The following is a 23,229-nucleotide window of genomic DNA, read 5'->3' as shown; positions in this document are numbered from 1 at the left end:
CTGCCAGTAAGCTATGAAGACTCCATCCAAAAGTACAGCTACGCCACTCAGCAAATGTAATCATGTTACAACAATTAGCTGCTTGCATAGGAAATAAGGATCATCTTGGAGTGGCCTCAAGGAGATATTAACTGCTTTCAACTTAGTAAATAATGTAAAACTAATCCATGTCGATGAAGCAACAAATAGGTACTGTTAGCTTTGTTACTTGACATGCAACTAACAAAAGTTAATTTTTCAGGCAGTGAAAAAATATTAACAGCAAAGCATGAATAAGAAAATTGTGTTATTGTGGTAATCAGCAGAGACCTAAAAAGTAGTTATCTAGCCAATTAGATAAAAGACATTGATTTGAGTATACCTGCACTCAGATCTTTCATAAACTATCGTTTGTTCTTGGTCTGCATCATATGAACCCAAAGTAAGTTTTCCCGTTTACTCTTGTCTTTTCAAGGAACATGGTTCTAGGAACATGACAAAGGAAGTGAATTGGTAAAATTTTCTCCAAAAACATAAAACCCATTAACAATCGCGGCACGGGCGCTCCCTCGCTGCATCCACGTGGCGCTTGAAGCAGTTGCTCGGTGGAGAAGGAAAAAACGCATGGGTTGGGCCTCCTTTTCATCTCTCACACGCAGGCCCATCTCTCGTTTGGCTTCACATTCCCTGCTAGGGTTGCTGCCGCCGCTGCTACCGCCCCATCGCTCCTCCGGCGCTGGCCATGCTCCCTCCTAGCAAGATGCGGCGCTGCTCCTCCACACGGCCGCGGCAGCAAGGCGGCGGCAAGAGCGAGAAGGCGGCCCGGCGCTGCAAGCTCTCGTCCCGTGGAAGCCACAGGAGGACGAGGTCGATGCGGTCGTCGGCGCGTCCTCCGCTGCGGGAGGCCATGAGCGAGAGGAAGGAGGCGTCGTCAGCTGCGTGCCCGACCTCGCCACGGACGCCAGCGAGGCCAACCTCCCCTTCCCCTCTGACTGGCAGGTCCATCTCTCTCTCTCTCTGTTTGAAAGTGGAACAACAAATCTTCCTGGTGATTTGGTTTGGTGTTCAAGAGAAGGCAGATCTGGATTTACATTTGTTTTCTCATGGTGTTCCAGGTGTATAACCACATATTGTTGTGAGTTTTTGGTTGCTGCCATGGAACCATGTTGACCTTTTGGGTATCCTGCTCTTTTGTTTGTTTGATCCAATTGGTCTCGGTCCGTGTGTGTGATGGAATAGAGATGAAAGATCGTGACGACACTGCCGGTGCACCGCGTCCACAGGTCAGTGGTGCCGCCTCTGGTTTCTTCCCCATCAACCCCAGACAACGTTTGTATGCTTGCGTAAGTAGTTTGCCGCTCTCGATTCTCACTCTAACTCTCTTGTCATCCGTTTCTCTTTTTTCCTATGAGGCGAGGAGATTAGGCACATGGTTATTGTTGCTTTGCTGTACGAAATTGGAACCAATGATGAAAAGAGAAACATGTTTTTTTGTCGGATATTCAAAACGGATCCCAGCAGAATATGGTCTTCATGTAAAAGATAATTTTGTGAATGCCAAGAAATAATAAAAAACATTTGTATGTTTGTGTCCTTTTGGACCCGTACAGACAAAGGGAAGCTGCACCCATTACCACATAAATGTAAATTTTACATGCCAATCGATTCGGGAATCAGTTGGCCCAATAAGATGTGCTTCTACTCATGTAGTTTACACTGAATAAGAGCGTCAAGTAACATTGCTATCTGCAGTATTTGCAACTTGGCTTCAGGTGTATTTCATTTTGAGATTTCCACTATAAAGATTGCATGCCATAAACATACGGGATTCCCTGCCCTAATGTTTACAAATTCTCCGGTTTGGAACAACTAATTGATGGGAATTACAATTCCTGACACATCTAGAAATAGAGGAGGCAATAATAATTCTTCAATGTTGTTGCCCCACTGTCACTCGTTTGACACTTTATTGGATAACAAATACCATGTTCTCTCTCAGAGCCGCATTTGCCCACTTAATTTTAGGACTGCTGGTACTTCATTTGTGATAGGCATATACATTCTGGGACTGAATGGGCACTTTGTGAACAGTTCATTGGTTTGTGAATTTGTGATAGTCATATAAATTCAGTGAATAGAATCAGCCAAATGAATTCAGTGAACAGAATCTGTTAACATGATGATATTCTTTTGAAATGACGACTGAATTTCTCAGCACCGCTGTGGTAGTAGAAACTGCGTATAAATCTTCAGTGTGAATGATGTGATGTGGCAACCTATCGAAAGTTGGCCAGCAATGTTGATGTCTGAAGTCAATCAACTCCATTCTCCTCATGTCTCAACCTAACCAGGCAAGGAAGGAAGAAAGAAAGATGACTCCGATTTTGTTTCATGGGGAGAATTGACTTAAGATATCAGTATTAGCTTTGTTAAGATCAGGATAATTTTCTCTTGTCAATTTCTTTTATTATTCATTCTCTTGTCAATATATCTGTAGTGGTTAATACTGTCAAATGACCCTCACTATACCTTAAGTTTGAGCTATCGTACTAGATAAGTAGATTATTCTTGTTGTTTTTTGCATGAAAAATTAGCACCTGAGATTCACATTTATGCTGTTTCTGGAATTAGGTGGAACCGGGGAAGTCCTTGCTTTGAATAAGAATACTGTCTCAAACATACACCTGCCATAAATACACAGGATTCCCTGACATTATGTTTGCAAATTCTTTAGTTTGCACTAACCGATTGAAAGTACAGATAGTTTCCATGCATCTATGCATGGTACATTGTCGTTCCAAAACATAAAAGCTTACTGTCCATACATAAAGTACAGAGTACATAATGCTTGTCTTTTCCTAATTATAGATAGACGAAGAAACTTAAGACAATGTTGAACTTGAATTCATGTTGCAGCATCAAAGTAGTTGCTGGCTCCATTGCCATGGCTTCTCTGGATTCATGCATCCAAAAGCTCCAACCAACAGGATGAAGGGCTCCCTTCCACCTTACCGTCCACCGGCAGGTTTAGTATATACAGATTTTCCATTTCCTTGCATAATTTAGCTGCAAACTTTTTAATCAGATTAGGCATGCTATTAAATGAACCATCAATTAAAGCAATCGCCAATACATAGTCTCAGTTGACACATTACTAATAGAATGTATCAATTACCTTTCTTTCTGATTTATGTAACTAATATGTACTCCCTCCGTTCCTAAATACTTGTCTTTCTAGACATTTCAACAAGTGACTACATACGGAGCAAAATGAGTGAATCTACACTCTAAAATATGTCTACATACATCCATATATAGTAGTCATTTGAAATGTCTAGAAAGACAAGTATTTAGGAACGGAGGGAGTAGTAGCCAAGGGAGTTGAGCAGACACAAACTAAACCTTCACGCCGGTTACCGGAATAATTAATATCCATCGCCCCCTTTTTCAAGGTGATCAGAAGGGCAGGATCGACATCGTCATGGATTTTGTGCGGTACGAGCGGCTGACCTACACCATCGAGGACGAGGACGATTTGGGCGGTGGACATTTAGAGTAGATGGCATCTAAGTAGTATTCCCAGTTTATTTCAGGGGAGATAAACTACTGTGAGGAGATCAAGAAACTGAGAGTTTTAAGCTGGACTGTTTGTGAAAGAGGGTTCAGGAGCTCAAAGCCAACAACAACCAGGGCTTCGACAAAGATGTAAGCTCTCCTGTTATATGATTTGCTACCTGTTCTTTCATCAGCAATTGTATGAATGAGGTATCTGCCTTGCAAATCTATTTTGCATATATTCCATACAAGGTCGTCATAATAATGTGTAAAATTCAGAGTCATTGAACGTGACCACAACTGAAAATTAAAAATGCATTTGACAAATAGCATCAAATAATTTGAAACACTGTATTTCTGATTCACATGTTGGCGTATTTATGCTGTGGTCACTTGGGATTATTCATCTGAGATTCTCATTCTTAGATATCTGTATATTGGTCACTCTCCTAGCGATTCTTTTTTATGAACTCCTTTTTTGCATCTTGATCTGTTTGTTCTTGGTACAACTTAAGACCATCCTGCCATATTGTCTTGTATAGTTATATTGTCAATTTTTCTGAAAGACACGCTATCAGGCCATAGGGTATAGCTTTTTCATAATTTCAGATTCGCTACCTCAGTCTTGAAGTTCATTATTGGGTGGTCTGTGTGCAGGTGGGTCAACAACAATTTAAGCATAGGTATACAAGGCAACGATCAGAGGTGCAAATCGACGACCGGCTTTTCATGTTACAGATTCTTCCTTTCTTTTTCCTAGCTCAGTTTGTTGGTGCATTTGGATTTTGTTTCGGGGACAAAGAATAGTCCAATTTTGATTGGCGAACCTGTTGTGGGAGAAATGACTATAGCTAAAGGGTTGGCAACCATGGAATGCTACTAATGAAGATTCAGTTTAAATTTTACATGCATACACATGTGTTTGAATGTTTTTGTTCATCTATGCTTTTTATTATATTTTTTTTACAGAATAGTGGGGTTCTAGTTATTCCGAGAGCCTTGTTGAGAGTATTCTTAATTGTATTCATTGCTTCAGGTTGCTTATATGTCTTATGAGTATTCTCTTACAATTTGATATGCTACAAGAGGAGAAGATTTATATATGTTTCTCAAGTATTTTTACTAAACTATGTGTGATGTCATACAGAGACGCTAAAAAGTACGGCAGCATGATTAGTGCGCACAGTTCCGCCTCAAGAGACGCGCCCAGGGCGCGTCCCAGTCACTAGTTAGCCATGGAATGTACACAACAGGAGCATACCCGGCTGAATCTCAAGATGGTGTAGCCTAGCTGAATGGGGAGGTGATTCCTGACCTGTCTCCACTCACTGGTGAGGAAGGAAGCAAAAAATTAAAGAAGGGGAAGATAAAGAAAGTGGACAGCTAAAATCCAAGGAACAAATGCTCAGCAACCAACCAAAATACCCAAACAAAATTCCAAAGATGTAGCAGAGGCAAGAAGAAGCCAAAAGAGAAACAGGAGATGCAAAGAAGACAAAATCTAAGACAAAAAAATAGTGTGATCAGATCCACGGGTGTAGGCGCTCACCTCAACTAAAGCCACACTTGTAAACCTTGAAGTCTCACAAACCTGTAGAAACCAGGGACTGGCGGTGTGGACAGATGGGGAGGCTAATCAAACCGAGAGGAGGAGCTGATGAGAGTGAAGGGAATGAGAAAGGTCGGACATAGCTGGGACTGGAGGCGCAGCATCATGCAACCACCTGAAAACCATCAGATCTGATAAAGAACACATCTAGCTTGCAACAAAATCAGTGGAGGAAGGAAGGATTGGACCTTATCGGTGGAGATGATCTGGGTCTCGAGGTGTCCTGATAGCTGGAGAGAGAGAACTTGCCGGGCCACTCGCCGAGGAGCACGCCATCCGTTTTGGCGGTGGCGACTGAACCCTAGCCGGTCGCCTCTGTCGGCGGCGGAGGAAGGAGGTGGCGTCGCGAGGATGGAGGGACGGCGGCACCTTGCTCCAGCCGGAGGAGGGGAGTAGGCGGCGTGCACAAGAAGGAAGGGGATCAGACCACTGAGGGGAGGAGGAGACGTGCATGCGAAGGAGAAGGGAAGGATGAGGGCGTGGGGCTCGACACGGTGTTGACTGCATACGAGCATGAAACCTCGGGGAGGTGTTACCTGGGCTAGATAGATCCTGCAACAGTAAAATTCGACGTGGCATAGGCGAGCGAGCACCCTTTGTGCGACTCGTAAAGGGTTCAATAGTTATGAAGCCCACCACTCTGCTATGCCCAATCTTGCTGGGGAAGCACTAGCAATCAGACTACTGCTATGTAGCTTCCGAGTTAATTACAAATTTGATACATAAACTTGCACTCGACGTACAGATTTATACATAAACTTAAAGATGACACAAATCGACCCATTTGGCTGTGTGCGGAACTGAGTTTTCGAACCGCCCCCCGCGTCGCCTAGCTTAGGCGACACGGGCGGCAGCCCACCTCCCGCCGTCAAGCAGCATCCTCCACCGGCGCCTCCCCCTCGCCGCCGCCTGGGGCCATCGCCGGGCAAAGCCCGCGTGCTGGAGGCGGCGGCGGGGTCTTCTCCGTCGCTCGGCGCCCTTCCTCGGGGGTCGCAGCTGGGCGCTCTCGATCCAGATGCGTCCGGCGCGTTGCGCTTGGTCGGGCCGGCAGCTGCTCGCGCGGCGGCCTCGGGCTTCTCCGGTGATGCTATGGTGGCGGGGACGGCCGGATTGGTCGGATTCGGCCAGATCCACAAGCAGCGCGGGGCGCGGGCGTGGGCGGACGCGCGGGATGGCAAGGCCGGCACGGGGTCTGGTGCGTGACGGGGGTGCGCGGCGGCTGCAGCTTGGTCCCCGGTAGGCACGTGTGGCTAGACGTTGGCGCGCAGGGTGGCGCGGCGAGCGTGCGCAGGGCGTGTCGCAGGCGCGGATGGGGGGCCACGGCGGGGGCTCGTGCGCAGGGAGGTCGCGGCCTGAGCGCGTGTGCGCACGGTGCTGGGCGGCGTGCTTCTGCAGCTTCGCTGGGCGGACGGCGTGGATTTGCGGCAAGGCAAGGATGCCGGGGCGGCGGCCCCGGAGCGATGGCTGCATCGGCATGGGCTGCTGCGGCGGCTGGGGACGGTGGATTCCGAGCGTTGCCCGCGAATCTGACCTTGGCAAACGCGTCGTCTCTCTGTCGCATGAGGTGCTGCAGTGGGTCGTCGCGGGAGGGCTTTGGCGGCTGACGACGGGAGGTGCTCTTCACAGCAGGCTTGGTTCCGGTGGTCTGGGTATCCATGGTGCCCAAATCTGCAGGCTCACTGTTAGGAGATGAGGGACTTGGGCGAAAGCTTTTGACGACGTCGGCGCCTGCGGGTGTCGTGACCTTTTTGGAAGCGTCGTCGTAGAGTTCCTCCTCTTCTTCCATGTGCTTGGGCTCTCCGGGTGAGAACCTAAACTTCAGTATTCTGGAGTGGGCGGCGGCGGCGTTTTACGTCGTAACCTTCTTGGAGGCGTCGCTTTGGAGGGTCAGCCTTTGGTTGTTGTGCGGGCTCTTTCGTTTTCATGGGCAGTGTATGCCGGGGCGGCGGCTCCGGGATCTTTAGTTGAGAGCCGAGGCGGCGGCCTCGGGCAGCGGTGCGGCGGTGGCCCCAAGAGGTAGGGCTGTTTGTCGACATGGCTTGGGTGAGGACCTTGAGCTGCGTGGGTGGCAAGGTTGTCGGCTCGGTCGACGCGTCCCAGCGGGGGCGGTTGGACGGCATGTCGGGGCGGCGGCCCCGGATGTGGTGCGGCGTTCGTGGTCTGCGTGCGGTTGTCCTGAGCAGTGCGGGCTGCGGACTGCTGTATCGTGCGGCGTTGCTGCTCGAGGATGAGCGGTGGCATGTCGGGGCGGCGGCCCCGGATGTGGTGCGACGTTCGTGGTCTACGTGCGGTTTGTCCTGAGCAGTGTGGGCTGCGGGCTGCTGTATCGTGCGGCGTTGCTGCTCGAGAGTGAGCGGTGGCATGTCGGGGCGGCGGCCCCAGAAGGCGGTGTCGGTTGAGTGCGCAAGGCGCAACGGAACAGTGGATGTCGAGGCGGCGGCCTCGGGAGATTTGCAGCTTCGAGGGCATGGACCTCGTGTCGTGTGGGCGACATGATTGTCATCGATGTTGTTCGTGGGTGGGCTTTGCCCTGTGTGTTAGTCTTTGGGTGGGCTTGGCTTTTGTTGTTCCGGTTTTCACCCAGTTTTTCGTAATTAACTGAACAATTCATTTCTACTTAATTAATAGACGAGGCAATCTTTGCCTCCGTTTTGAAGAAAAAGACACAAATCGACCCTTCAATTTGCATTTCTGGTACATTTAAGTACATTTCCGTCATTATCTCTAAATCTCGGTTAAAAACTATACATCAGCTGGCCCACACTCCATACATAAGTGTGGGTCCCACCTGTAAGTCGCAAAGAAACACAGTAGAAAAATAATGCAGTCAGTAGAATTCAAACTCGAACTCATGATGTTGCTTCTAATTCTGAGTGCGCTAGCCAGATTTTTTATTTCTTGATTTCGCTTTTTTCGAATTCAAAAACTCTAGTGTACAAATTTAATTTATTTTAAAACATACATCACTGAAAAAAATTGAATTCGAAATTCTTGTGAAAATTTTGAATGAAGAGATACCAATTTTTTTTGATATTTTCAGAAAAGGTACCGAAATCTACCCCTCACGAAAAAACCCCGAAATCAAGCAAAAAAACTTGTTTAAATCCCCATGCAGCGCATATCTTGCCTTCAAACACATTATTCTGCTACACTATATAGAGAATGTATATCTCTAACATTAATCTCTAGATGGTGCAGTGGCTAGCGCATGTGGGCGGCATATATTTTTCTGTGTCTATTTCCCTTTTTACTATTTATGTGCGAGTTGGCGTGTAGTGCTTAACAGAGAGTTAGTGACAATGACGAAAATGTACCTAAACGTACCCGAAATACAAGTTGTAGGATCGATTTGGGTCATTTTTTAAGTTTATGTATGAATCTATACATCGAGTGCAAGTTTATGTATCAAATGAGTAATTAACTCTTAGCTTCCCATCAGACTACTAGTCCGCCGTTGGATTTCTGCAACCTGGACCGTGTGATTTGAGTGGTGGGCCTAGATAGTTAGCAGTTTGTATGTTGCACTAATTGGGATGGGTCGGGCTCTCCTGCAGGGTTCCCAGCACGCACTATCGTGCAGGGCCAACGGATGTCCGACACCTGTCCTAGTAGGGCCCCACCACTTAAACAACCCAGCGTATCTCTATATCTCTATAATTGCAGTTAGGTTTCAGAAAATCAGCAAAACGACAGGTTTATCTCCCACGTAATAACAGATTGCCGCCAAAATCTCTTCGTGGCTTCATCCGTCCTTTCTCGTACCAATCTATTCCATTGTTGTTGCCCCCGGATCAAAGGAGAATAGATCAAGATTGATAGGAAATTGTCCTCTCTGTGGATCAACATCTACGGTGTTCTTCAGCATGGACGGAGCTCCTGCCAATTCATCGTCCGTAGGTATGTTCTTGCGCCTGGAATGTATAGATTGTCAACACTCTTGATCATACGAAGATGATAAGATTGAAAGAAACAAACAAACAAAGAGTTGAATGTATGACATGCAAATTACTCCCAGTACTTCATCTTCCGTAGCCCTGTTTCTTTGAAACACATGCAAATTAATCCTTCGGAATTGCATTATAATTCCATTAGTGATGATTACTCCTACGATGTTGCGTACATTATGCATCAGAGTACCACCTAAGTTTATTATAAATTTTACTTCCTGAGATTTCTCCTTTGACATATTCTCTTTTTGCTAACTCTAATGATAGAGATTACTGTATCAAAGAAAAAGATCAATATTTTTCTAATGCTCCCGTGAATACCATGTGTCCTTTTCCAAAAAGCATTGTTCTATCTATAAGCACTTTTCAGGTTTCACTAAAACCAGGACTGTGAATATCGTGTTATCTTTTACTCCATGTGTCGCCCGTGAACTAATTAGTATATTATATTTTTATGTTGTGTAGATCATGACACCACAGATGTGGGAGAGGCAGGTCGAAACACAGATGATGATTACAGCAAAAGGTTAAAACCAGAGATAGGAATGGAATTTGAGAATGAAGATATAGCATATGAGTTTTATAATGCATATGCAGGACATGTTGGTTTCAGTGTCAGGAAATTTTGGCATGATAAATCCTCAACGAATGTTATTCGAACAAAGAAATTTGTATGCTCAAAGGCAGGTTTCAAGGACAAGAGCAAGGAACAATGCCAGCGGAAGCGAGCAGATACAAGAGTTGGATGTATGGCAGAGATGACCATCAAAATAAGTGGTAGTGGAAAGTATGTTGTAAGCAGCTTTGAGGATGCTCATAATCATGAACTTGTAACTCCAAGCAAAGCCCATCTACTGCGATCCCAAAGAAGAATTACAGAAGCTCAGAAGGCCCAGATTGACATATTGAACGATTCAGGTATTAGACCAAAATCTGGTCATGAAGTGATGAGTAGACAAGCAGGGGGTAGGCGATGTCTTAGCTTTGGTCAAAAGGATTATGAAAATTATCTCCGATCAGCGCGTATGCAGTCAATCCAAGAAGGAGACACAGGTGCCATTCTTCAATACCTACAGGACAAGCAGATGGAAAATCCTTCCTTTTTTATGCTATACAAGTAGATGAAGATGAAATGATAACCAATATATTCTGGGCAGATGCAAGATCAATATTAGATTATCACTACTTTGGTGACGTGGTATGCTTTGACACAACCTTTAAGACAAATAGTTATGGCAGACCATTTGCCCCTTTTGTTGGTGTCAACCATCATAAACAAACAGTGGTTTTTGGAGCTGCATTATTGTATGATGAAACATCTGAGACGTTTGAGTGGTTGTTTGAAACATTCAAAAGGGCCATGTCAGGAAAAGAACCAAAGACAATATTGACCGATCAGTGTGCTGCCATTATTAGTGCCATTGGCAAGATTTTTACTAACTCAACACATCGTCTATGTGTGTGGCACATGTATCAGAACGCTGCAAAACATTTGAGTCATTTTTTCCAAGGTTCCAAGACATTTAAGAAAGATTTTGGCAAGTGTGTTTATGATTTTGAAGAAGTTGATGAATTCATAGCAGGTTGGAATGATATGCTAGTGAAATATAATTTGGAAGATAATGACTGGCTACATAGATTATTTCAGAACAAGGAGAAGTGGGCTTTGGTTTATGGTTGAAAAACCTTTTGTGCAGATATGATATCCACACAAAGAAGCGAGAGTATCAATGCACTATTGAAACGATACCTGCATGTTCGCCTGGATTTATTAGATTTCTTCAAGCACTATGAGAGGGCTGTAGATGATAGAAGGTATGCTGAAGTGGAAAGTGATTTCTATGCGAGTCAAACATCACCAAAGGTGCCATATGTGCCGATGCTTATACAAACATCGAAAGTATATACACCTGCTATGTTTGAGATATTTAAAGGAGAATTTGACATGGTAATGGGATATTGTGTGTACGAGAGTGGTCGTACTGGCTCTATTTCTGAATTCAAGGTTACCCATTCAACTAGCCAAAATAGTCATACTGTGAAATTTGATCCCAATGGATCAAAAGTTTCATGCTCATGCAAAAAGTTTGAATTTGTTGGAGTATTGTGTCGCCATGCATTAAAGGTGTTGGACCACAACAATATAAAGGAGTTGGCACCGGAATATATCTTGAAAAGATGGACAAGGCGAGCAAAATCAGGGCCCTCACAGGCAATTCAAAAGTGCAGTGATGATGAAGATATAAGAGTTATGCTAGCTAGGCAGTATGGATCATTATGCCGCACTTACAATAACATTTTGAGCAAAGCAGCAGCAAACAAAGAGGCATATGCACTACTGCAGACTATGTCAATTGAACTAATGGAAAAGGTGGACCAAATTTTACATGGAAATCAATCAAAAGATATATCACCAAATCATGAACAAGCAGAGAAGCAACCAGTTGAATGCAACATTGAGAATGTAGTCACAGAGAAGCAACCAGTTGAATGCAACATTGAGAATGTAGTCACAGTACAGGGAATAAAGAGAAAAGAATAAGGAAATAGCAACAAGAGGATTAAATCTGGACTGGAGCTGAACAATAAGAATAAACATAATAAGAAAGGTATGGTATTCCACAAGAAATAGCTACATAAATATCTGGTCATGTTATTGAAATAGATCTAACATTTTTTCTGCAAATAGGTCAAGGAACAACATGCAAGAATAAGATTGGTGATTGTGCTTCTGCATCATCTGGACCAAATCCTAGCTTCAACATATCAAATGAGAACTATAATTTGCAAGTAGTACAACATGCTATGCCTCCACTACCAAATGCTGCTAATTACAATTTGCAAGTATTGCAGCATGCTATGCCTCCACTACCAAATGTTGCGAACTACAATCTGCAAGTATTTCCGCCCGCTATGCCTTCGGTACCACAAGCTGTTTCCCCATTACCACATGCACATAATTATAATTTGCATGTACTGCCGGGTACTACGACATCGGTACCACAACCTGAGAACTATAATTTGCAAGTATTACATCATGGCTTTCCTGCTCCGCTATCGCAGGTAGGCACTGAAGGAAATATGCCCTAGAGGCAATAATAAAGTTATTATTTATTTCCTTAAATCATGATAAGTGTTTATTATTCATGCTAGAATTGTATTAACCGGAAACATAATACATGTGTGAATACATAGACAAACAGAGTGTCACTAGTATGCCTCTACTAGACTAGCTCGTTAATCAAAGATGGTTATGTTTCCTGACCATGAACAAGGAGTTGTTATTTGATTAACGAGGTCACATCATTAGTTGAATGATCTAATTGACCTGACCCATTCTATTAGCTTAGCACCCGATCGTTTAGTATGTTGCTATTGCTTTCTTCATGACTTATACATGTTCCTATGACTATGAGATTATGCAACTCCCGTTTACCGGAGGAACACTTTGGGTACTACCAAACGTCACAACATAACTGGGTGATTATAAAGGAGTATTACAGGTGTCTCCAATGGTAGATGTTGGGTTGGCGTATTTCAAGATTAGGATTTGTCACTCCGATTGTCGGAGAGGTATCTCTGGGCCCTCTCGGTAATGCACATCACTTAAGCCTTGCAAGCATGGCAACTAATGAGTTAGTTGCGGGATGATGTATTACGGAACGAGTAAAGAGACTTGCCGGTAATGAGATTGAACTAGGTATTGGATACCGACGATCGAATCTCGGGCAAGTAACATACCGATGACAAAGGGAACAACGTATGTTGTTATGCGGTCTGACCGATAAAGATCTTCGTAGAATATGTAGGAGCCAATATGGGCATCCAGGTCCCGCTATTGGTTACTGACCGGAGACGTGTCTCGGTCATGTCTACATTGTTCTCGAACCGTAGGGTCCGCACGCTTAACGTTACGATGACAGTTATTATGAGTTTATGCATTTTGATGTACCGAAGGTTGTTCGGAGTCCCGGATGTGATCACGGACATGACGAGGAGTCTCGAAATGGTCGAGACGTAAAGATTGATATATTGTAAGCCTATGTTTGGACATCGGAAGTGTTCCGGGTGAAATCAGGATTTTACCGGAATGCCGGGAGGGTTACCGGAACCCCCCGGGAGCCAAATGGGCCTATTGGGCCTTAGTGGAAAAGTGAAAAGGGCTGCCATAGAGGGCTGCGCACCTCCCCCCTTCCCCTAGTCCTATTAGGACTAGGGAAGGTGGTCGGCCACCCCTTCTCTCTTTCCCCCTTGAGGAGTCCTAATTGGAATAGGATTGGAGGGGGAGTCCTACTCCCGGCGGGAGTAGGACTCCTCCTGGCGCGCCCCTATGGCAGCCGCACCCCTCCCCCTTTGCCCCTTTATATACGGGGACAGGGGGCACCTCTAGACACACAATTGATCATTGAGATCTTTCCTTAGCCGTGTGCGGTGCCCCCTGCCACCAAATTCCACCTCGATCATATTGTTGCAGTGCTTAGGCGAAGCCCTGCGTCGGTAGTACATCAAGATCGTCACCACGCCGTCGTGCTGACGGAACTCTTCCTCGACGCTTTGCTGGATCGGAGCCCGAGGAACGTCATCGAGCTGAACGTGTGCTAAGAACTCGGAGGTGCCGGAGTAACGGTGCTTGGATCGGTCGGATCGGAAGAAGACGTACGACTACTTCCTCTACGTTGTGTGATCGCTTCCGCAGTCGGTCTGCGTTGGTACGTAGACAACACTCTCCCCTCTCGTTGCGATGCATCACCATGATCTTGCGTGTGCGTAGGAAATTTTTTGAAATACTACGTTCTCCAACAGGCACTACTAGTTTTCAACAGTTACTTGGCTTGCGACCACAACAACCATATTTCTATCATAGCATTCAACCGAGTCAGGTATATTTATTTAGTTAATTGTTAAAATTAAGACGGGCATGCACGGGTCATTTATTTTTTGATTAACACTACATGTAGACTTCTGTGGTGTCATCGGACTCGGGATGGCCAACATCTCATAATCACCAGCCGCCAACTAGCACTCAACCAAGTCAGGTAGAATTTTATTAGTTAATCGCTAGAAATTAAAATGAACATGCACATGTCATTCCCTTGTATTGACTTTTGAATCAACATTGTATGTAGAGCTCCCAAATGTTATCGGACTCGGGATGGCCAACATCTCAAAAATGACCAGCTGCCAATTCAGGTATTGTTCACTTACAAGTCATATTCCCAATTGAAGTTTATATGTCATAAGAAAATATTTCTTTGTTCTTCCAGGTCTTGGGTAGCCAATCAAGTCACATACAAGATAAACACTTTTAAATAGCTCTATGTAAACTTCGTATCTCACGATTGCTCTACAAGACAGCTCCCTTTAGATGTAATAATTTATCTTACCATTCCTTTTAATGTTAGATGCACAACGGTTTTATGCTCAAATAAAAATATATACATGAATATGGATTAGTTGTTGGTTATTCCTTATGATATGTTAGACGTGTAACTGAGGTTTAGTTTTCCAGTTAAATGTGTTCTTATAGCCTTATAGGCACTAAATTCATTAAAAGGTGCTTTCACCAATTTGTGATTTCCCCTGTACTATATGACTAAAAAGCAGAGCAGAGTAGATAGCTTGCATACTTCAAAGTTCAGTGCATAGCTAGCTACTAGTACAGAGCTAGTACATTGCTGTCAGTAATAGCTTGCGTACGTATATAGCCGAGAGCTAATTAGGTACTAGCACAAAGGTAGATGAAGTAGTGAATCATCTCTCACCTTTGCCTGTTGAGTTTGCATCGAGTTCGCATCTTCCACTGTGACCACGCGAACTCCCACGGAATCTCAGCCACCGGCTGCACGCGCTGCAGTTCCACCGTGCCACCACCTCACAGGGAGCGGGTCAGCCACAACCTTGGGCTGGCCTTGGGTGTGCCGGAGGCGAGCGACACTAGCCGCGACGGCCCCCGTCTTGCCGCCGGCCAAGTCCACGGCTGGGCGTGGTGCAGCGCGCCTTAGGCGAGCGGAGCTAGCCGTGATGGATCCCATCTTGCCTCCAGCCAATACAACTGCCCCAGGCCGTGCGCAGCGTGCCGGAGGCGAGCGGCGGCGATTTCTGTCTTACTGCCTTCGAACCCCGCGGCTCATGGCGGTGAAGCGCGCCGGAGACGGGTGGCGCTAGCCGTGACAGCTCTGGGCGGCGAAGCGCGTCAGAGATGGACGGCGCTATACAACTCCGGTCTTGCCGCCGGCGACGGACCTGAACGATGGATTTCTCCTGGTCGGAATCCTCCCTCACAGTGGAATGAGTGGCTGTGGAAGAGGGAGTGGCAGCAGCGGTACACACGGATAAGGCAAAGAAAAATTGTTTTCAATAAATTATAAGAAAAGAAAAACGTTTTATTAAGTGATGGGGCCTACCAGGATAGGTGTCGAATGCCCGTTGGCCAGAAATCTCCTGCAGGTTCCCAGCATGCATTATCGTGCAGGGACTACATGTGCTTACCATCGTCGCCTACCTGTACATGTGACGCTGAGATGCAACGTCACCTGGTAATCCACACTCCTGTCTCCTGCATGGCGTGAGAGATCCTATCCCAGTTCGCCTCGTTTTCAAACCAAGAAGGCGCTCAGGCGAAGTGGATCAGAGGCTAAAACTGCAGGTGAACACATGGCCTAATCCATCGGCATCACCGAATAAATCGCCGACGCCGCCTGCCGATCCTTCCAATGCTCGGCTCCCTTCTTTTTGAACGCGTCGTTTCCTGGATCAATCGCGTCCCATAGCTCGTTGGCGCGGAGACCACACTACATGAGAGCCTTCCAGACCGTGAAGTTCTCGCGATCAAACCGTGGATACGACGAACTCGCCGGAGCAGCAATTACTTTAGCCGCACCGGAGTACACCGTCAGCTGCTTGGTCTTTTCGTCGTCCGCCATGATTCTCCGTTACTAGAAGATCAACCTTGCTCTGATACTAATTGTTGGCACAGACGACATCGAGTACTTTTTGGCGACGGTGATACGATCAAGGACGAACGACGATGACGAACGGAGCTTGCTGACGAACTCGACGAAGTGCTTTACGCCGAGATGCACCAATCAACCGCAGTGCAAAGCTAGCCTCCTTTAGCTAATCTTGCTCTTGATCGATCAAGCGTCGTAGTTGCTGCAAGCAACACAAAACAGCACACGTACATACACAACGGCCAGCCGGCCGGAAGCACGCACGCGTATAACCGATGTATTGCCACAGGAACGTATCATCCCTGGTGATTACTTTATTGCTTCAACTCACGGTTCGGTACAAGTTTATAGGGGGTATACGTATATATATATATATATATATATATATATCAGCCTAGCTAGTACTAGCAAACCGAATCGGTATCTAACACTAGTCTTACTCGGGCTCACATACATGCACGTGTACATCTAGGCGATTGTTCCGTATACGAGCCGGATACGGCGACTACGTCGGGTTTAACTCCAACAATCACCCCCTAAACACGACGTCGTCACGTCACAGCTTCGACGCCGATCCTTTTTCGCATCTCCAAGAACTTCTCTCGGTCCAAAGTCTTGGTTAGCATATCCGCCAGTTGATCATCAGTGCAAACGTAGTTAACCTTCATCTTCTCTTCTTCCACGCAGTCCTTTATATAGTGATACACCGTATCAATGTGCTTGCTTCTTTCATGCCGCACTGGATCCTCGCGTAGAAAAGTTATAGAATCGCCGTCAACATTGAGCACCGCTGGTTCCGGATCTCGATCCATGAGATCACCGTGTAGCTTCCCTAGCCACACACCTTGACACATCGCAGCTGCAGCTGCAATATACTCTATTGCATCAATTGCAGGTGCTTCGCCCTTCTTGATTAGCTCAACACGATGTTTCATTGAAGCGTCAATTGGATTGCAAATTTTCATGCCATAGTTTTCAAGTACCTTTCTTGTGTATGCCTCCTGGCATAATGTGATCCCCTCCGTCTTTTGTTGTACCTCTATCCGGGGGTAGCAGCTCAAAAGACCTAGATCATCCATCTTGAAAAGCTCTTTCATTTGTAGCTTGAACTTTGCAATCACCTCTTCATCTGCTCCAATAATTAATAGGTCGTCAACGTAGATGCCAACTAGTAGACGATCCCTTCCTTCACCTCTCTTGTACATTGCATGCTCTAGCGGGGCTTTCTCAAATTCAAAAGAAATTAAGGTCTGATCAAGTTTGACGTTCCACTCTAGAGGTCCTTGCCATAGCCCATACAAGATTTTGTGTAATTTCAGTACCTTGTACTCCTCTCCCTCTTTGATGAAACCCGGTGGTTGATTAACATACACATCTCCTTCTAACTCGTCGTTCAAAAACATGGATTTTACATCCATGTGATGTATCTTCCATGGTTCCCGAACCGCGAGAGCGATGAGTAGTCTCACCGATTCCATCCTTGCACCGGGAATGAACACTTCTTCGAAGTCCACACCTTTCTCTTGCACATATTATTTCGCTACTAGCCTCGCTTTGTGCTTCACGGACCCTTCGGCATCTTTCTTGATTACAAATTCCCACTTGAAATCCATGGCTTTTTCATTGTTGAGAAGATCCACAAACTTGCATGCATTATTGTCGTGAATCGGCCTCAACTCCTCTTCCATTGCCTGACGCCAACATTCCTTCGTATTTGCGTCCTCCAAATCCGCCGGTTCCTCGACGCTTGCTAGACACCGTCGTCCACTCCTTTTCACCTTTTCCGGGTCAAGCGTCCGAAGAGTTTTCTCCGAATATGGGTGTAACACCGGTTTAAGATGCATGGGTGTAGATGAAGTTGTCCTCGTCTCCTGTGTCTTTGGAGACAATGTTTCATTTTCTGCTATGCACTGTTCTTTTGGCAAAGCAAAAAATCCATTACATGCTTCGCATGAAACATTCCTTCGGTTGCTAGCATGGTCATCGTGCGTGACTTCCCAAGCTGGACTTCCAGCTGCCACTACTGGTGGGCCTTGCCCATCTGCTGTGCTGCAACTTCCGCTCGGTGAGTCACTAGGTGACGACCTTAGCACACCACTTGAGCCACAAAATGCTCCTGCTGGGCTGCGTTCCTCCAGTCGAACAGACCTCTTCTCTGGTTGGACTGCACGTCTGCCTGTTACTAGCCAGCGTGGCACGGCTGCTGCGCAAGTGCCACCGGACTCCATCGAGTCGTTAATGCTTTCAGAACTCCTCGTCCATGTTTCACTTGTGCAAGTCACCGCACGACTCGATGCACCGGCTTCCGGCACGGCCATATTTGCTGCATACGTGTCTACTTTTGCATCAGCATATTTTGATACGTGGTCTTGAGGTGCCACGTACGCCAAATTGACGTTCGTGTCCGTCGCATCGACACAAATTTCAGAATTACGTCCCACGCCAGTAGCTTCGGCACAAGTTTTGAAAATACCAATCAGGTTTGTAACAGGGCTGCTTCTCCACGGTCGAGTACATGTAGCTATCGCTTCATCCGCTTCAGCAAAGTTGGCACTTACGTTCATAGCACGGACATAAGTTTCGGAATCACTTCCCGCATCTGTAGCTTCGACACAGGTTTCCGGACCACGATCATGATGGCAAACTTTTTCTTTCACGAGCGCGACCATTTCTTTAGCCGACAGTTGAAGAACTGGATCCTGCTTGTCCACGAGTTCACACATCAACATCATGTCATTATCATCTCCTTGCTGGGCTATGAGCGCCTTCTGCTTCGGTGCTTTCTCGCAGTCAGCCTTGAAGTGACCGAGGAGGCCACAACTATAACACCTCACTTTTCTGATGTCAAATTTTTTCCTCGGTGGTGGTGCAGCCTCACCATCTGAGTCGTCGTCCGAGTCGGCGAAGTTCTTTCTCGTCGAACGCTGCTTCCCCTTCTTTTTGCTGCTGCTCGTGGATCCGCCTTACTTTTCCTTTGACAAAGCGACCCACTGCGCCCTTGTGAGCATCACAAGCTCGTCGTTCCTCCCGTCCCCAAGACTGTACCGCATCCGCTCATCGTGAGCCTTGTACCGTCCGACAAGATCGTCGATGGAGAGAGTCGCGAGATCGACGCACTGCTCGATCACCGTGACAATTTGCAGGTACTGGGGAGGGGCCGCATGCAAGAACCGCCGGACAACTGAGGCCTCCATGAGGTTTTCTCCAAGCGCGCGGATCCGATTGACGAGAGTAGCCACCCGTGAAGCGAACGCATCCACGGACTCATCGTCGCCCATGACCAAAGTCTCGTAGTTCCTTAGGAGAGTTTGGAGATTGGCTTGCTTAACGCGGGTGTGTCCCGCGAACATGAGTTTCAGCGTATCCCACACCTCCTTCGCCGTTGCTTTGGTGATCAGGTGCTGGAGGACATCCATCGGCATCACCGAATAAATCGCCGACGCCGCCTGCCGATCCTTCCGGTGCTCGGCTCCCTCCTTCTTGAACGCGTCGTCTCCTGGATCGACCGCGTCCCATAGCTCGTTGGCGCGGAGACCACACTCCATGAGGGCCTTTCAGACCGCGAAGTTCTCGCGATCAAATCGTGGATACGACAAACTCACCGGAGCAGCAATTACTTTAGCCGCACCGGAGTACTCCGCCAGCTGCTTGGTCTTTTCGTCGTCCGCCATGATCCTCCGTTACTAGATGATCAACCTTGCTCTGATACCAATTGTTGGCCCAGACGACATCGAGTACTTTCCGGCGACGGTGATACGACCAAGGACGAACGATGATGACGAACAGAGCTCGCTGACGAACTCGACGAAGTGCTTTACACCGAGATGCACCGATCAACCGCAGTGCAAAGCTAGCCTCCTTTAGCTAATCTTGCTCTTGATCGACCAAGCGTCGTAGTTGCTGCAAGCAACACAAAACAGCACACGTACATACACAACGGCCAGCCGGCCGGAAGCACGCACGCGTATAACCGATGTATTGCCACAGGAACGTATCGTCCCTGGTGATTACTTTATTGCTTCAACTCACGGTTCGGTACAAGTTTACAGGGGGTATACGTACATATATATATCAGCCTAGCTAGTACTAGCAAACCGAATCGGTATCCAACACTAGTCCTACTCGGGCTCACATACATGCACGTGTACATCTAGGCGATTGTTCCGTATACGATCCGGATACGGCGACTACGTCGGGTTTAACTCCAACAATCACCCCCTAAACATGACGTCGTCATGTCACAGCTTCGACGCCGATCCTTTTTCGCATCTCCAAGAACTTCTCTCGGTCCAAAGTCTTGGTTAGCATATCCGCCAGTTGATCATCAGTGCAAACATAGTTAACCTTCATCTTCTCTTCTTCCACGCAGTCCTTTATGTAGTGATACACCGTATCAATGTGCTTGCTTCTTTCATGCCGCACTGGATCCTCGCGTAGAAAAGTTATAGAATCGCCGTCAACATTGAGCACCGCTGGTTCCGGATCTCGATCCATGAGATCACCGTGTAGCTTCCCTAGCCACACACCTTGACACATCGCAGCTGCAGCTGCAATATACTCTATTGCATCAATTGCAGGTGCTTCGCCCTTCTTGATTAGCTCAACATGAGGTTTCATTGAAGCGTCAATTGGATTGCAATTTTTCATGCCATAGTTTTCAAGTACCTTTCTTGTGTATGCCTCCTGGCATAATGTGATCCCCTCCGTCTTTTGTTGTACCTCTATCCGGGGGTAGAAGCTCAAACGACCTAGATCATCCATCTTGAAAGGCTCTTTCATTTGTAGCTTGAACTTTGCAATAACCTCTTCATCTGCTCCAGTAATTAATAGGTCGTCAACGTAGATGCCAACTAGTAGACGATCCCTTCCTTCACCTCTCTTGTACATTGCATGCTCTAGTGGGGCTTTCTCAAATTCAAAAGAAATTAAAGTCTGATCAAGTTTGACGTTCCACTCTCGAGGTCCTTGCCATAGCCCATACAAGATTTTTTGTAACTTCAGTACCTTGTACTACTCTCCCTCTTTGATGAAACCCGGTGGTTGATTAACATACACATCTCCTTCTAACTCGTCGTTCAAAAACATGGATTTTACATCCATGTGATGTATCTCCCATGATTCCTGAACCGCGAGAGCGATGAGTAGTCTCACCGATTCCATCCTTGCACCGGGAATGAACATTTCTTCGAAGTCCACACCTTCCTCTTGCACATATTCTTTCGCTACTAGCCTGGCTTTGTGCTTCACGGACCCTTCGGCATCTTTCTTGATCACAAATTCTGTTGGAAATATGCCCTAGAGGCAATAATAAATTAGTTATTATTATATTTCCTTGTTCATGATAATCGTTTATTATCCATGCTAGAATTGTATTGATAGGGAACTCAGATACATGTGTGGATACATAGACAACACCATGTCCCTAGTAAGCCTCTAGTTGACTAGCTCGTTGATCAATAGATGGTTACGGTTTCCTGACCATGGACATTGGATGTCGTTGATAACGGGATCACATCATTAGGAGAATGATGTGATGGACAAAGACCCAATCATAAGCCTAGCACAAAGATCGTGTAGTTCGTATGCTAAAGCTTTTCTAATGTCAAGTATCATTTCCTTAGACCATGAGATTGTGCAACTCCCGGATACCGTAGGAGTGCTTTGGGTGTGCCAAATGTCACAACGTAACTGGGTGGCTATAAAGGTACACTATAGGTATCTCCGAAAGTGTCTGTTGGGTTGGCACGAATCGAGACTGGGATTTGTCACTCCGTGTAAACGGAGAGGTATCTCTGGGCCCACTCGGTAGGACATCATCATAATGTGCACAATGTGATCAAGGAGTTGATCACGGGATGATGTGTTACGAAACGAGTAAAGAGACTTGCCGGTAACGAGATTGAACAAGGTATCGGGATACCGACAATCGAATCTCGGGCAAGTATCGTACCGCTAGACAAAGGGAATTGTATACGGGATTGATTAAGTCCTTGACATCGTGGTTCATCCGATGAGATCATCGTGGAACATGTGGGAGCCAACATGGGTATCCAGATCCCGCTGTTGGTTATTGACCGGAGAGTCATCTCAGTCATGTCTGCATGTCTCCCGAACCCGTAGGGTCTACACACTTAAGGTTCGGTGACGCTAGGGTTATAGAGATATTAGTATGCGGTAACCCGAAAGTTGTTCGGAGTCCCGGATGAGATCCCAGACGTCACGAGGAGTTCCGGAATGGTCCGGAGGTAAAGATTTATATATGGGAAGTCCTATTTTGGTCACCGGAAAAGTTTCAGGTTTTATCGATAACGTACCGAGACCACCGGAAGGGTCCCGGGGGTCCACCGGGTGGGGCCACCTGCCCCGGGGGGCCACATGGGCTATAGGGGGTGCACCTTGGCCTATATGGGCCAAGGGCACCAGCCCCAAGAGGCCCATGCGCCAAGAGAAGAGGAAAAGGAAGAGTCCTAAAGGGGGAAGGCACCTCCGAGGTGCCTTGGGGAGGAGGGACTCCTCCCTGGCCGCACCCTTCCTTGGAGGAAGGGCCAAGGCTGCCCCCCCTCTCCCTTGGCCCTATATATAGTGGGGGGAAGGGAGGGCAGCACCACCCTAAGCCCTGGCGCCTCCCTCTCCCTCCCATGACACATCTCCCTCCTCCCGCAGCGCTTGGCGAAGCCCTGTTGGAATCCCGCTACTTCCACCACCACGCCGTCGTGCTGCTGCATCTCCATCAACCTCTCCTTCCCCCTTGCTGGATCAAGAAGGAGGAGACGTCGCTGCTCCGTACGTGTGTTGAACGCGGAGGTGCCGTCCGCTCGGCGCTAGGATCATCAGTGATTTGGATCACGACGAGTACGACTCCATCAACCCCGTTCTCTTGAACGCTTCCGCGCGCGATCTACAAGGGTATGTAGATCCACTCCTCCCTCGTTGCTAGATGACTCCATAGATAGATCTTGGTGACACGTAGGAAAATTTTGAATTTATGCTACGTTCCCCAACAGTGGCATCATGAGCTAGGTCTATGCGTAGTTTCTATGCACGAGTAGAACACAAAGTAGTTGTGGGCGTTGATTTTGTTCAATATGCTTACCGTTACTAGTACAATCTTGATTCGGTGGCATTGTGGGATGAAGCGGCCCGGACCGACCTTACACGTACTCTTACGTGAGACTGGTTCCACCGACTG

General features: G+C 46.7%; 2 long non-coding RNA genes and 3 pseudogenes across 7 annotated transcripts; 3 read left to right on the top strand and 2 right to left on the bottom strand.

Moving 5' to 3' along the window:
* The first annotated feature begins 621 nt into the window (after positions 1 to 621).
* LOC147986888 (uncharacterized) lies at positions 622 to 4,445 on the top strand. Of its 6 annotated transcripts, none has more exons than XR_015617456.1 (5): positions 630 to 978; positions 1,095 to 1,322; positions 2,896 to 3,004; positions 3,432 to 3,684; positions 4,192 to 4,445. It is a non-coding gene; the product is annotated as an uncharacterized LOC147986888 (long non-coding RNA). The 6 variants fall into 6 exon arrangements; XR_015617454.1 differs by having other exon boundaries at positions 632 to 978; positions 1,095 to 1,262; XR_015617452.1 differs by having other exon boundaries at positions 623 to 978; positions 1,095 to 3,004.
* Positions 4,446 to 5,788: 1,343 nt separating this feature from the next.
* On the top strand, positions 5,789 to 6,747 carry LOC147986887 (uncharacterized; annotated as a pseudogene).
* Positions 6,748 to 8,766: 2,019 nt separating this feature from the next.
* On the bottom strand, positions 8,767 to 15,502 carry LOC125531898 (uncharacterized). The gene is made up of 2 exons (XR_007293590.2): positions 14,853 to 15,502; positions 8,767 to 9,054 (listed from the first exon to the last, which is right to left on the bottom strand). It is a non-coding gene; the product is annotated as an uncharacterized LOC125531898 (long non-coding RNA).
* Positions 9,636 to 12,914, top strand: LOC147986886 (protein FAR1-RELATED SEQUENCE 5 pseudogene; annotated as a pseudogene).
* Positions 15,503 to 16,591: 1,089 nt separating the features above from the next.
* On the bottom strand, positions 16,592 to 19,711 carry LOC147986885 (uncharacterized; annotated as a pseudogene).
* Positions 19,712 to 23,229: the final 3,518 nt, after the last annotated feature.

Source organism: Triticum urartu, chromosome 2A (assembly GCF_056163025.1).
Source record: "Triticum urartu cultivar PI428250 chromosome 2A, HENAU_Tu73, whole genome shotgun sequence".
NCBI classification, from domain to species: Eukaryota; Viridiplantae; Streptophyta; class Magnoliopsida; order Poales; family Poaceae; genus Triticum; species Triticum urartu.
This window is presented reverse-complemented; position numbering and strand designations above follow the sequence as displayed.